The 16,159-nt window shown below is 41.0% G+C and overlaps 1 long non-coding RNA gene across 1 annotated transcript in view; it reads right to left on the reverse strand.

Moving 5' to 3' along the window:
• Positions 1–412: 412 nt before the first annotated feature.
• Positions 413–16,159, reverse strand: part of LOC128097596 (uncharacterized) — a 62,931-nt gene continuing 47,184 nt past the window's right edge. Inside the window, exons 5-7 of the long non-coding RNA XR_008213909.1 lie at positions 14,534–14,781; positions 5,770–5,962; positions 413–2,147 (exon numbers count right to left, since the gene is read on the reverse strand). This is a non-coding gene — a long non-coding RNA (uncharacterized LOC128097596). The remainder of the gene's footprint in view (positions 2,148–5,769; positions 5,963–14,533; positions 14,782–16,159) is intronic.

Genomic DNA, 16,159 nt, shown 5'->3' on the forward strand with positions numbered 1-16,159 from the left:
AGGAGACTGGACGGCCTGAAAAGCTGGCTGACTTATTTCTAATGCAGCAGTTTCTATATATTGATTAATGAAAACACATAAGTAATATGTTTAATATTATGTCTATAGTTTGGTAACTCCTTATTCAAGATCTTACAAATCCCCGGGTGGTGGTGGCACACACCTTTAATCCCAGCATGCAGGAGGCAGAGGAAGGTGGATTTTTCTGAGTTTAAGGCCAGCCTGGGCTACAGAGTGAGTTCCAGGAAAGGCACAAAGCTACACAGAGAAACCCTGTCTCGAAAAACCAAAAAAAAAAACAAAACAAAACAAATCCTACAAATCTGCTAGCGGGCCTCATATCCAATGTTAATCTAAAATATCTGACAAATGTTTTTATTAATTGGAAATCATTTTACACAGGCACATTCAGTAGATGGAATTTTCTCTCTTTATATCCATTGGCCAGTTTTAACAGTGGTAGTAGTCATCTGATAGTAGCTTAGAGAGATGCAGCTAGTTCATATAAGTTCTGGCTGCAGCTAGGAAGAACTGAAGAGGTGGTCTTCATCAGCTCAAGAGCATCTCATGAAAATCATCACAGATCTTTATATTTTCTTTCTTCTCCATTCTTTTTCCCCTTTCCTGACAGATATAAATCAGGCTGGATTCTTCACCCACCATCCTGTGCTCTTTTCCTTGACCCCCAGGTCAGCTCACAGTCACATTACTGTTACAGGTGGGAAAAGCTTAAGAGTACAGATGAGTTCTTTGTAGCAGTCTCTCACCATGAGTGTATCAGGATCTCTACATCACTGCCCACTCGGTTACCGGGGTTACAGCCCACATATTCCATCTCTTCACACTCATAAGTGTTCGTCAATAAACTGAAAGCCATTATTACGAAAAGAATTTTTCTTTTGCTTCTTTGTGAAGAGGAACAAATTATTCTAGCACTGAACTTGCTGCCTACTCACTCCCTGTTTCCTGTTATACCTTCCCTCTCCATCAGCCCTTCTTACTCCCTCTGTGATGCGAAACACAACTGACCTCTACTTATGGGACAGGAAAACTGAGGCTAGCAGAATACCATAGACCTGTTTGGGGAAAGACAGAGAAGGACATCTGGTTCCTCTGTGGTTCTCCTGCTTGGATCATCTTCCAGCTCCATATACTCTGTCTGGGCTCCTTCAGAATCATGTATATTTTATAAGGTTATGAACAACAATAATAGACACGCCCTACACAAAGATCTGCAGGCAACTAAGAAATGCTGGGAGCAAGAGAAATAGACTTCCCCAAGGAAAAGCACACCAACTGGTTATCAAATACCAAGAGGTGAGCCCTGAAATCGTATGTACAAGAAATATTATACAGACTGAGCAGATTGTATTTAAATATAGGAATGTAACAACAATTAGTAAGAAAGGGGGGCATGAATTTGAAAGATAGCAAAGAAGGTTCTATGGGAGGGCTTTGAGGGAGGAAAGGGAAGGAACAAATGATGTAATTGTGTTGTAATCTCAAAAACTAAGGGTAGTAATTTTTAAAAAGATAATTGAAGTAGCAGGAAAATATCACTAAGTCAAACTTAGTCCATCTAAAATGAAAGTTTGATGCTAAAAGCAGAAATTATCTATTTGAGGGATTCTAGAAACATCAGTTATTCCGTAACTCCAAAAAGTAATAAATAGTGAATAAAGAAAATGAGAAGACAGAGAAAAAAAAATTCCTTCTTGCCCTCTATAAGAGGTCCAAGTTAATTTTAATGTGGTCAGGAAAAAGTGTTTTTAGAAGATCAGATTCTGCCCCTGAGGCCATGATATTTGCAAATGAATACTTATGTGCACCATATGCAAGACTGGGCTTTACTACTATGTGCTATGCATGTTTATCTGCTTCAGTAATGCATGCAGTCAGCTTCCCAGAAACAATATTTGCACTAGTGTCTCTGCAGCTTCTGCATTCAAATTAACTCTGTAGAAAAGAATGAAGTCTCCATAGCCCCGGAAGCATGTCGCCCCAGGATTCCCCCTCCAAGCAAAGGAGGAGACTGTGCTGTCAGAACAATGCTCTCCATGTGGGTCTGCAGCTTTCCCTAGTGGATAATCCTCTTCTTCCAGGTGCTGCCTTCCTTTGCATACACAGCAGATGGATCCTAAAATCTCCTACAGGGAAAATGAAACAAACAATAACAACAAAACCCAAGGGCATGTCAGTGTTGCTGGAAGGAAGGGAAGAACAGATTATTTCTGTTCTAGTAGCGTTACTAAGAATTCCCAGTGTGCTTAGTTATTTGAGCACAGAAACAAGTTTAGATTTTCACATACATAAATTACATAAATTGGAAAAGCAAGACCATCACCCTAAGCCTTCTTTAAATGCTCCTAAATAGTCTAGTACCACAAGAATGACAACAGTGCTTCCCATCCTTAAAGTAACCAAGTCAAGGAATTTTTGTCAAAAACAGCACCCCCCCCCCCCCCCACACACACACACTAAGACTCCTTTGGGCCACTCTTTATTTTTCCCAAAAGAGGTCAAATAAACAGAAGACTTGGAGATAATATATTTTTTAAAAAAGCCCTGGCCCCCCAAACTCTGGATTTTTCAAAAGAAAATCTCTATCTTGAATGTTCCTGATTTCTATATGGTCTCCCCTATTCTTTCAGTTCATTCATGAAACAAATTATTATAAATCAAAAGACATTTTCCTTCAAAGGTAGAAGAATACACCACCTGCATCCGATCTACTCAGTGGTGGGATGAAAGGTGGCTGGGGAACTTGTCCTTTGTCCTACTTATCATCATTGTTACAAGATTCTGTGAAGGCCAGCACTTCAGCTATTACAGTGTGTGTGTGTGTGTGTGTGTGTGTGTGTGTGTGTGTGTGTGTGTGTGTGTGTGTGTAAGGTGACTTTCACTCAACGCCTTCAGCTCAGGTTGTCTGTGCTACAGGAAAGGATCTTGAATGCTCTTCTTTCTTTCTCTCTTCCACAGCTTCTGAGGAAGAGCTGTTGTTTGTTAGCCTCAAACTCCTTCTTGGTTAGCAAAAGATAATTTCCTTACTGCCTATATTAAAGAAGAAAAAATATTGACACAGGCAAAGTCATTTAAAAATAAAATTTCATGCAATCAGCTCTGAGCATTTAATGGAACAGTGACTCCACATTTATCCCACAAACATAATCAATTCCAATGATGCAATATCTATGTGCTGATGCATCTGACCTTGCAATACTAGTTACTGTTTATGAAATGTCTTCCATATTGACTCATTAAGCCTGGAGACCACTCATGAGGTAGATACTATTTCTTTCATGAACTGGAGTGGGAACATTGAGGTACAATCAGATGGAATACATTGTCCAAAGGGAAAATAGTTAGCAAGTGCCTAAACTAGAGTCGAAACTCAACACTTCACATTTTCTCCTTGGGCATTCCTCAGCCTCAAGTGAAAAGGCGGTCTATGTGCTCCCTCTATAGGCTTCAGACATTCTCCCCTGCCTGCAAAGTGTGGGGTGAGGACATGGATGTTACCAGTCACTGCCACTCGACTTCACTGAGTTACAGGCAAGGCTTTGAGTTTTCCTTCAGGAATAACTGTCTCCATGTAGTAAGACTGAGGAGTTCCAAACCCAAAACACCCCCCAAATGTTTGCTCTCTGTCATTTTTTAGGAAAGTGACTAGTAGTTGATATCTGCATGGACAGAGATTCCCCGGGTGTTAGAAAAGAAAAGGCTGAGTGCATATCTGCAAGAACATCCATCACAATGTGAGTCAACAAAGCTCAGCCTGAGAGTCAGTATTTGGCTTAGGGCTTGTGGACAATCTGTGAGTGCGAAATGCCCTGTGCTGGGGAAGGGAAGGGCTCAGAGGGATGCTCAACATCTGGGTGTGTGCAGGTGCACAGATGGCCACCTCTTTCCTATCTAGCTCCCTAGGAACACAACACAGAGAGGCAGCCCTGCCCTAGCTTCCTGTTTAACTTCTGACCCCATCTCTTATATTACTCTAGTATAACAATAGCCTGATGCTTTCCACAGCCCAGCCTCTCTGAGAAGTTTAGAGTCTCCCTTAAAGTAACAACACTGCTTAAATAACTGTCCCACCAACCAGTAAAAATTGGGAAAGCCACCAGGCGGCGGTGGCGCATACCTTTAATCCCAGCATTTGGGAGGCAGAGCCAGGCGGATCTCTGTGAGTTCGAGGCCAGCCTGGGCTACCAAGTGAGTTCCAAGAAAGGCTCAAAGCTACACAGAGAAACCATATCTCGAAAAAACAAAAACAAAAACAAAAACAAAAAAATGGGAAAGCCAATCAAACAGTCTAAGCAAAAGGAAGCTATTCTTCCTTAGGCCAATGACTCAGTGAGGGGAGGTTGTTAATTCCATGAGTTTAACTGTGAGCATGAAAGTTACCAAACAGATGAGCTGCTGATTACTGATCCCACATGCAAAGCAGTTCACACAGTTCCTGTCCTAGGGAATAGACTGAACAAGTGACTGATGGTTGTAGTCCCAATTCATTGAACTTCTGAAGGTGTTAAGAGAAATGGAGTATATTCAAATGTTGTTTAAATTTAAGATATAAACATACAGTGTTAGTAAGTGTAAGGTTTGTCCCCGGGGCTTCTCCTTGTGACATTGAAAGCAGCCATTTCCCCCCATTCTTCCGTCTCTCTCCTGCCTTGTCCCAGTTATTCCCATCATTGTCTCAATAACCACATTTGTAAGTGGACACACTCTGCTCTGAAGATACTAACTTTCATGCCTGTTGTTCTCTGTCTTCTGAAAGAGTAGACAGAAAGACAGAAACATGTTGGGTTTGCTACAGTTTAGTTTTGGCGAAGTGAAGAGAGGAAGAAGCTGCCCCACCTCCACCACACTTATACTTTGCCTGTGCTACTCTGACAATTTATAGAAAACCATAAGGCAAAAGCCAAAGATATAGAGGCTTACCTGTGAGAAAATTAATTCTTTCCTGAGTAAAGAATTACTCAGCTCCCAGATGCCTTCATCCTTAGCATGGATGATCTGCAATAATAATAGAAAGCCCCCCTTTCCCATTCCACAGCTACTCACTCTATACTCTCAACTGTAAGCATTCTGCCTCTGCCAACATCTCCTTTCTGTCCAGCTTGTGTCTTTAAATGTCCCTATGGTAGTCTACAATCTGTTGGCTCACAAGGATCCAAAGACTTTCTTCTGTGTATGACTTGTGTACCATGAAAAGTCACCAGACAGCATCAACTGAAGCAGGGAATGCTGGCAGCTTGTGGAGAATTAACCGATGGACACAAAAAGAAACCATAAAGAGCAATGAAAGAAAGTGTCAGGGTGTGGATGAGGCAATGAAACATGAAATGGGGAAAAGAGACAGGGTTTTTGCCCAATTTTGATTCATAAATGGCAGGGCTCTGTGGTAATGGGTATGTACCCCATGAAAAAGAAGGTTCTGGTGATAATTTGTTGTACATTTTGTTTGTGCAGCTGTGGTGCCACTTATGGAAATGGCTAACTTAGGGACAAGCATGTCTCTGAGCACATCTAGTTGATGGTTGTTTTGAAGACACAGAAATTCTAAGGTAATTCAGCCTGGAAATAAAAGGCTGAGTATGGGTAGTATACAGAGGGGACTTCCAACAAGAAGAAAAGAGTAAGATGACTTAGAAATAGAGATAGAAAGAAGAGCTCACAGCCCAAGACAAAGCAGTGACCAACACCAACATCCAAAGTTCAAATATGGGAGGAGAAACCACCAGAGGAAGAACAATGGTGAATATATACCTGAGTCCACTTGAGTGATGGGAAGTGGTGTTTGGGTTTCTCTTTGTGAAGAACCAGAGTGATGTGCTCACTTAGGTCTTAGATTTGTTCTCCTTTAGCTTCTCCATGCTCTTTGGCATTGCTCCAGATCTCCTATCTTCACCTCAGACTGTTTGAGGGACTTAGGCTGGCAGATATAGGCCAAGTCCATGGGCTGTAACAGGTGGGGAAGAGAAGCATAAAATTATCAGAAGGCCACAGGTGATTATGAATGTTTACTGTGTTCCCTCTCTGCCTTGACTTCTAATTCATTTGTTAGGAAAAGAAGATTTTTAAGTCTTAATCTTTATGTGATAGAGGAGGGAGGGAGGGAGGGAGGGAGGGAGGGAGAGAGAGAGAGAGAGAGAGAGAGAGAGAGAGAGAGAGAGAAAGATAGAGAGAGATTAAACAATGATGGTTTCTTGATTAGATTAAATATACTGAAGGTGTACATTAAAGTCACATTAAGAAGACTGTCTTTGCATATATATATATATATATATATATATATATATATATATAAAATCTTAGTATAATCATTATACTGAGACTTATTTTAGGGATAAATGAAAGTCTCAGATAAAACTGCAGAAAAATGAATAGCCTCTAAGAAATCCATGAAAGTTCCCGGAGACGATGTCTGCCTTAGCAGCAGCATATACCACCCCAGTGTGACAAGGAACACCAATGATCTCAGCAAGCAGGCAAGTGTTGTCTGTCCCTCAGTGACTTCTTTCTCTCTTTTCCCTTATCCTGCCTGGAGTGATTTTGGCAAAACAATGAGGAATTGGAGATTCCTCTGAGTCTGGGAATCCATCCAGTACTTTTCTATCCAACATCATCACTGATATATTGTGGATCTAAGAACCAAGAGGAGAGGAATAAAAGAAAGATACAACATTGGTGGACCTTGATCCATGGGTAGCTGTCTAAGTGCTGCTGGTCCTAGCTCACTTCTGTGACTCATTTTTGTGGAATTTTGGCAAAGTAGTCAACTGTAAAGGATTCAGGGGCAGCCTAAGAAACATCTTTTGGTTTGTGTCTTGTTTATTGTCTGCCTACTTTGCTTATTACAGACTTTATTTCCAGCTAATCACGTAGTGGTGCCTAACAATCCCTGCATGATATGTACACTTTGGTATAATAGTCTCATGCTGTGTCATGGTGGCTCGTGTGACCAATGGAATATAGCAGAAGTGTTGGCTGGGATGTCTGCAGTTAGAAGATATCAGGACCTGGATTTCTTACATCATCCTGCTCCCTCTTTTGGATGGATTATTCAAATGGAAGCCAGCTGCTATATTGTCAAGTCTGTGGGGTTCTCTGTATGGAGGGGACAGAGAGCCCAAGACAGCAGCTATGTAAAGGAACCTGCTGGGAATTAGATCCTTCAAGCCTTTTGTAAAACTATCAACTAAATTGTGATGCCCTGGGAAGAGTAAGTCAGAACAGACCAAGGAGTTAGTCCCAGGCTCCCAACTCTTAGAAAACATCTCACAGAATAAATGTTTGTTTTGTGTTTCTTTAACAGTGTTAACAAATAGCAATATAAGCTTTCTTTTCTTTTTTTCCACAAAGCTCAAATTAGATGCCAAAAGCTTAGTATCTGCTGGATTTTGTAGGCTCAGCCCTGAAGAAGAGCACAGCAAATAGAGAAAATATAAGGTGACAAGGTCTGAAGTTAGACATTTAGGGGGACATCAGCTGTAGGTACCATGAAAACTTTTATTTAAGTAAGTGAAGTTTTAAGAACAAAAAGTTTTCAACAGGCAGTAGGGACTATCCGTGCTGCTGTCAGTCAGGGAGGACACGAGGGTGTTCTGTATTCATAACAACCTGGCAGCAGGCTGAGTGACAAGCAGGGGTCTATGAGCAACCGAGCTCTTCCAGCCAGGTAGGTAGCCCTAGGAAAGACATTCAACTTCAGTGCTTCCTGATAGAAGGTGGACACAAAGATGGGGATTAGGAACAGAGTTGTCAAGGTGAAGCTCTAGTACAATAAACAGTACAAGGACCCAGGGAGCATCTGTTTGACAACACGAGGTAAGGGCTCAGGGGAAATACCTGTTAGGAAAGGCCTGTGAGCTAAGCCCTGAATGAGGAGGAGGGCTGACTTGTATGGTCCCTCAGCAACTGTCTGGTGCTTCCATGATGGGTGGAATGCGTCTCCCTAACATTGAAAATGGTCACCGAGCTAAGTTAGAGAGAGGTCTGTGGGTACGTTTCAAGTCTTAGGGGTAAACAGAGTTGGAGGAACAGAACTTTAGGCAGATCCTATGAGGCTAGATGATTTCATTAATCTATACATTTTGAAGATGACAGCCAGGCCTTCCTGCCTTATGTAGCCCCAGAATCTCTCATGTGTCCATTTATTCTAAAGGGGAAGTGTTTCCAGTACAGTATTTTCTGCACTGTATGTAGGGTGAATTGAATGGGATAGACAAATAGAATTAGAAGCACCCTCAAGAAGCAAGGATATCCCTGATGAGAAACCTGCAGACTCATGATGATCACATGGTGAGCAACAAGCATGGGTACTGCTGTGAAATACTGTAGATCTCATTTCTGGTTAGCAAATAAGCTTAGTTACAAGCTATCTCAGAAGAAGTAAAGGTGTATATAAAAATTAGAAATGACTAATGGTGGATTGCCCATTCACTAGCTGATAGTCCTAAATCCATATGCATATAGGCAGCACTAATTGTACTCAGTGAGTTATAGAAAAGAAAAGGAGGAAGCTATGAAGCTGGGGTACTGTCTAGAAGGAGTGAGAGGGAAAAAATGGAAGATAGATTGTAGTAGAATATTATTTTAAGGTATGTTTTTTGTTTATGTTACATTAGTTTAACTCTGTGAAGCTGTGTTACTGTGCTTGTCTAAAATACCTGATGGTCTAATAAAGAACTGAATGGCCAATGGCAAGGCAGGAGAAAGGATAGGCAGGGCTGGCAGGCAGAGAGAATATATAGAAGGAGAAATCAGAGAGCGGAGATCTAGGAGCCAGAGAAGGAGGAGGACATCAGGGGCCAGTTACCCAGCTACAAAGCAAGCCACGGAGTAAGAGTAAGATTTACAGAAGTAAGAGAACAGGAAAAGCCCAGAGGCAAAAGATAGATAGGTTAATTTAAGAAAAGCTGGCTAGAAACTAAGCCAAGCTAAAGCCAGGCATTATAAATAAGAATAAGCCTCCATGATGATTTATTTGGGAGCTAGGTGGCAGGCCCCCCAAAAGAGTAAAAACAAGCAACAGTAAGTGTAAACTAAATACATTGCATTCACCAATGTAAATTACCAAAGAATCTATGTTAAAAAGTGTTAATGCCATTATTTTAAAAAATTGTATCTAATTTCAAGTAGCCAAAGGCCTTTGGAACAATATCTAGTGGCCTGACAGACTCAAGTGGGTCGGGTACAAGGAACTAGAAGTCACCCAAGCTGCTACTATAGTGGCTGCCAACTACCACCTCTGTTGTTCCTGCCGGATATGCTGCAAGGAATGGAGACTTTCCTTCATGAAGAGTGGTAATTACTTGGCAGGCCATGGCTCCTTTCACATGTGATTTTAAAATATGCATAAAAGGCAATTTCAAAAATCAGTTTCTAAAATGCTTTTTCATGTATAGCCTGCCAAGTTGTGATTGCTGAACAAGAAAATGGAGGGAGTATATTCTGTCTGTCAGCAGGGGTTTGCTACCCCTGCTTAATGACTTCAGTGTTGAGGAGAAGCGTGGGCAATGTGAAACTCCCAGTCTGAGCTCTTAACTATAATAATCACGAATTAATGGAAGGGAAGGAGTTGGTCTTGAGCTGAGATTGTTTCAGATTCTTTTAAATGTCAGTTTTGCAAAATGATTCTGAAGATTGAATCAGAGGGAAAAACATAGTGAGACTGTTCGGATTTCTGTAGTTGGTAACAGTAAAAGAAAAGTCTGGAAGTTTCTCCAGCCATTGTTTCACACAGAGGTGAGCAGCCCTAGAAGAACAATCCTGAGGAGAACTTGGTGAAGGCTTTTTGCTATTTTGTGGATTAATAATGAGCATTAGGTGCACAAAGTATATGTAAATTGCATAAATTATCTCCTATTTTAAGTTTTTCTCGTTTTCCAAACCCTTGCCATTTTAGTGGTATGCTATGGATCAGATTCCATGAACAAATGGTCTGTGCTTGTGAAACAAGTTATCACTGGCCACAAGGACAACAACGCTCATTGAAGGGAATATTTCCATAGAGTCTTCAGGTCATGAAGAAGAATGGAACTAATCTGTGATAGTTCAGTCTTCATGGAGAAATGTTTTGTAATATAAAATTAAAATTAATAGCTAATTTATATTATCTGCTGATAAGGAAGACAAAACTATTTCTTGGGTAAAATTTTGAACAGTCATTTACATTTTGATTTATGTAAGATCATTATCAAAGAATATTGTAAAATAATTTTTCAACACTTTTGGTGAGTAATAAGAGCTCAGAGCTAAAGTAAGATTGCTTTTTGCAAGTGGTGGGATTATAAAGAAATGAATAAACGCTCTTTACTGGTACCTTTCTGCCTTTCTTACTTACATAGAATTTTATCCTTTGGTTTTGGGAAGGAAATATTCCTCTTTTTTCTTTCCCCAAACGATTCTGATTTTGCTTGTGTTTATTGCTGATGTTTATTGTGTAAACATCAATAGGAAGAGCTCTTAACATAAGGAACTGAAATCTCATTAACTTTTAAGTGTTCACCAATATCCCACTCCCCTCTACTTCAACCATATGAGGGTTCAACACTCTCTTAACGCTGTGGTGGGGCTCTTGACAGGCTTAAGCCAGTGGCAAAGTTCCAAACCCCAGCAGTTACTTGCTGATGCCAGATCCTCCAAAGAATCCTTCTGCAACACCAATAACAGTGGGCACATGTGTAGAGCAGGATTTGCCTTCAGTGTGGCTTTAGTAAGTGACTACGGTGGACAGAACAATGAGGAAAGTTCCTCTGACCCAGGCATACGGTGGAAAGAATTCTTTATAGTTTCAAACAACTGCAAGCTGGGGGTTGCTGGTTACTGAAATATAACCTCTATCATCCTAACTGGTGCAAAGAATGCTTGATAATAGTTGCTGTTAAGAGTGACCCTCATATAACACTTTCTTGATTTTTTTAAAACACTTTTTATCTAAACACAAGATAATATGATTGAGAAACATACTGTGTCCTAGTCAACTTTGTCAACCTGACATAGCCTAGAGTCCTCTGAGAGGAAAACCTTGATTGAGGAATTGCCTAGGTCACTTTGGTCTGAGAACATGTTTGTGGGGGATTGTACTGATTATTAATTATTGCAGGAGGGCCTTGCCTACTATAGGCAGCACTATCCCTAGGCAGGTGCTCCTGAGCTGTATAGGAAAACTAGCTAAACTTGGTCCAGAGTGTGAGCAGAGAGCCGGTCAGAGAGTGACCCAGAAAACAGGGTTCTTCAACGGCTCCTACATTCAGGTCTCTGCTGTGAGTTCCTACTCAGACTTCAGGCAATGATGGACTGTAACCTGGACGTTTAAGATGAAATAAACCCTCTCTTGCCCTAAGTTGCTTTTTGTCAGAGTGTTTTATCACAGCAACAAAATAAAACTAGATCACCATGTGTCAGACATGTAACAAAACAACCAATGAAGGATTGTAGCACGATTCCCACTTTACAAAGGAAACTAAAATAATTTGATTATCTAATATTCCAACAAAGATTTGAAAGCTTATAGTCATTCTCCCTAATTTAACTAGCAACCAGAGTGACATGCTTTTCTCAAAACACAGCATTCAATGAGTCCTGAAGGCTATGATGCTCTAAGTGATGAGCTTAAGCCCAGCTTTTAGTCAATAATTATAGGTGACAGTTAACTGCAGCCCAGCCTTTTATCTCGATCAAAAGGTTCCCAATTTGAATTATCATTCAGAGAATATCTAAAATGAACTAAGTGTTCTGCCATATGAACTTTACATTTTACATTTGTTGCTCTTTATATCCTTTTCTTTTATAATTTTGTTACTTCATTTAATCAAGCCATTAAAGTCAACATATGTCTAACATGCATGTGGAACTGCAGAGCAAGACCTTATGCTCTGTACTATTTGGCTCAGTCTCCATGCTTCTATTAGGAGAGAATTCATGTAAATGAACATAGCAAAACTCTGTTAGACAGAGGCTCTCAGATAGAATGGCCTTAAACAAAGTTGGCTCAGGGACTGTGAGAGTCCTGCCAGCTCTGGGTCGTTGGCAGTCACTGCATATCTCCTCAGGTTGTTTCAGAACACATGCTGTGTGCAGCTAGCAACCCAGCCTCCCTGAGCTGTGAAATGTCTCTCTGCAGCCCTCCAGTGAAACTTCAGAAGGAGTGCCAACAGGCCTGAAAAGCCACAGCTAAAGTGACATGCACATACAGCATCTGCTATGGATTTGAGTTATTCCACAGTCTTTATCTTGAAGTACATATACTTTCTTCCTTCAGAAAAGAACATAGAATAACCAAGAGAATTTTGGTTAACAACTTCCTGGCTTCTAAGATACTATGAACAATGCTTTATTACAGAATCTAACTTGGGTCCTCTGTTGATCTCTTTACTGCAGACCTTTCTTTGTCTTTGTATTTCCTCTGTCTTACAAAAGCATTAAGTAAATCTGTTCATACTTTCCTTTGTAATGATATCACTGACTTGTAGAGCTGCTGGTGTTGTGCCAACTATCCAGTATAATTCCAATTCAAACTCAGAGTCAGTGTAAGTCTGATCCAGCCAAGGGGTAAAACAAAGAAAGCTGAACTCCTGTTACATGCAAGTCTGGAGTAAAATTCCTCAGCAAGCTGGCAGAACCTTGTCCCAGATGTGAAAGGAGCAAAAGGAATTTCATCACAATACAAATAAATGCAGTAAGTGCAAAACCCTGTCCTTTATCCATAGTAGTGTTGGTTCACTTTTTTTTTTAATTTTGCAATACAATTCAGTTCTACATATCAGCCACGGATTCCCTTGTTCTCCCCCCTCCCGCCCCCCTCACCATCCCCCAGCCCACCCCCCATTCCCACCTCCTCCAGGGCAAAGCCTCCCCCTAGGACTGAGATCAACCTGGTAGACTCAGTCCAGTCAGGTCCAGTCCCCTCCTCCCAGGCTGAGCCAAGCGATCCTGCATAGGTCCCAGGTTTCAAACAGCCAACTCATGCAATGAACACAGGACCCGGTCTCACTGACTGGGTGCCTCCCAAACAGATCAAGCCAATCAACTGTCTCACCCATTCAGAGGGCATGATTCAGTTGGTGACCCCTCAGCCATTGGTTCATAGTTCATGTGTTTCCATTCGTTTGGTTATTTGTCCCTGTGCTTTATCCAACCTTGGTCTCAACAATTCTCGCTCATATAAACCCTCCTCATTCTCGCTAATTGGACTCCCAGAGCTCCACCCAGGGCCTAGCCATGGATCTCTGCATCCAGATCCCTCAGTAGTTGGATGGGGTTTCTAGCACGACAGTTAGGGTGTTTGGCCATCCCATCACCAGAGTAGGTCAGTTCTGGATGTATCTCAACCATTGCCAGCAGTCTGTTGTGGGGGTATCTTTGTGGATTTCTGTGGGCCTCTCTAGCACTTTGCTTCTTCCTATTCTTATGTGGTCTTCATTTACCATGGTCTCCTTTTATGTAATGTTCTGGTCCTTCTTTTTGGAGTGAAACTCACCTCAGATTCCTCACATGTAGTTTTATTGAGGTTAAGACTAACCATAAGTCTGAATTTTTTTGTTTGTTTTTTTTAAAAAAACAAAATCCAATAAAAGTGTTCATGTCTTTAAGAATCTTCTGAGAGCGTACTGAATTTCTGTGGGTAGCCACAGAACTGAAATTGTCTGGTAGAAAAGTAACAGCAGTGTTGACAAAATAAAAAGTAGTTGGGACCACTATTTCCCTTTTGGTTTGAAAGTATTACCTAAACGTCTTAGGGTTGTTTGATGGTAGGGGTGCCAGTTTCTCATTGTGTTAGTTGGTCATTCATGCCCATGGGTAGATTACTACTCTTCTGCTCAACTCAGACTCCTCACTCATGAAAACTGAACATGCTGATGCATTCATGTTGAGGAGCATAAAAGAGACTCAAAATCAAAATCATCAAAGAATGTTATGGGAAACCTGGAATTTCCCTTTTGTAATATTCTTTTAAAATATTCAATGGATAGCTCTATCTACATCAGCCAAACTAATTTTCTCACTTTTTGTTGGCAGTCACGAGTCCTCTTGGATCCAAACTGGTGACTTTCCTTGATAATACTGGCATGAGTTCAGGCATCAGTGCAAGTGCACGGAAGGGATGGATCATTTGTCAGGGGAATCAGTAACACAAATACAGTTCTGTAAGTGTGAAACACAGGTGTGTTTCTCTGTAGTATTTTTGTCTTGTTGATTTGTGTTTACACTTTCTGCACTGCCTCTATGCTTCCCAAATTTACATCACAAATTTATAAAAAGAAAAAAATTCAAAAACTTGCCAGTATAGACAGTATTTAAAGCTGGGCCATCAAGTGAAATAATGTAGAGAGTAAGGTATAGCTGAAGTTTTTTTCAATCCTGCCCAGCCCCATGGACCCCACATCCGCTTATAAAATAATCACGTCGAAGCTTATAATAATTAAATGCTCGACCATCAAGTCAGGCCTACCACTGACTAGCTCTTACACTTAAACTCAGCCCCTTTTTGTTAATCTTTATGTAGCCATTTGTTCTGTGGCTTTACCTGTTGCCTTTACATGCTGCTCCCTGGACGGCAGGCTGTCGTCTCCCCTCAGCCTTCCTCTTCCCAGAATTCTCTTCTCTGCTTGTCCCACCTATACTTCCTGTCTGGCTACTGGCCAATCAACACTTTATTTATTAACCAATCAGAGCAACACATTCTCAGCATACAGATATCCACAGCAGTAAGGTTCAAAGCAAAGGACGAGCCAACCAAAGGCCATGCCTTAGATCTGCTTCAGAGCTGGATGTCTGAAAAAAAAAAACAGAGAAATGAGCAATGGGGAGGAGGGAGAAAGAATTATCTGTGACTTAGCAGGCGCTGAAACCAAGGAAAGGGAGGAAAGAAGAAAAGAAGGGAGAGAAGAAGAAAGGGAGAAATGGAAGGGAAGATTGGAGGAGGGAGGGAGGGGTGGACTATGTGAACTGTGTCAAAGGCCATATGCAGGGTAAGGAGTTGAGAATCTAAGCCTGGCTGCTGCACTTAGCGGCATGGAGTTACATGGAGCAACATACCTGACCTGGAGAGGCACATAAAAAAATGCTAACAGAGCAGAGTTCCAGCACTCAGTGCAGGGTGCAGACTCTGCACATGAGAACCAACGTAAAGAATTTCTAAAGCACTGATTCCTGGGCCCTTTTCTCAGAGAATCAGACCTGTAAGAATGGACTGGTGGCTAGGAGGCTTCCTTCTGAAAACATTCCATTTCAGTCAGTTAGATAACTAACTGGCTTCTACCGTCCGGGCGACTTTGGTCAGTAGGAACAGTAATCACGATGATGAGCAGAGTGATATGTGTGCCAGAAAAGCTAAACTTGAATAGGCAAAGAAAGCATAGAGACCTTGCTGTTGCCTTACAAGCAACGCGTCAACTGGATATGGTAAATAAAGAGGTGCTCACATTGGCATTCAGAAGAAGGGATTTTGGAAAAGAGGTTGAGTTGAATGCTACAGCTACAAACTAGGAGACCAGCTAAGACCCATTAGCAATGGTCACACACTGCTTTTGAATTTGAAAGGGCATGACAAAGTTGATGCTTTGTTGTCTATCATAAATGATCGCATTTTTAAAAAGGCATTTATATTTGTTTTCATTTGTGTGAGTGCATGCATGTATGTTTGTGTGTGTGTGTGTGTGTGTGTGTGTGTGTGTGTGTGTGTGTGTGTGTGTGTGTGTGTATTTGCATGTCTGTATGTAAAACATGCTAGAAGAGGGTGTCAGATTCTCTGGAACTGGAGTTACAGGTACTTGTAAGTCTCTGGATGTGGGTGCTGGGAGTCAAACAAGGTCCTCTGTAAGAGCAGCAAAAACAACCTCTCAGCCATGTCTCCAGCCCCAAATGGTTGCATTTTTTCATAAGACATCTATAATAAGGATTATCTTTCATTGCATTTATATTCTTTTTGCTTGTTTCCACACGATCCTCTCATTACCACATCTTTTATTTCTTAATTACCATCATTTTTACATTTATTTTGAAAAGTGATTTTAACTCAGCTTCAAAGCCCAATGAGTACACATAGAGTTTAATATTTATTATTTATTTTATTGTCACTGGACTTATCCACAATGCCAATTGTATTTCTCAGAACACTGAGATAAATATATCTTGCATTAAAACATAATAT

Source organism: Peromyscus californicus, unplaced genomic scaffold (genome assembly GCF_007827085.1).
Source record: "Peromyscus californicus insignis strain IS unplaced genomic scaffold, ASM782708v3 Scaffold_5__1_contigs__length_169319896, whole genome shotgun sequence".
Classification (NCBI taxonomy): Eukaryota; Metazoa; Chordata; class Mammalia; order Rodentia; family Cricetidae; genus Peromyscus; species Peromyscus californicus.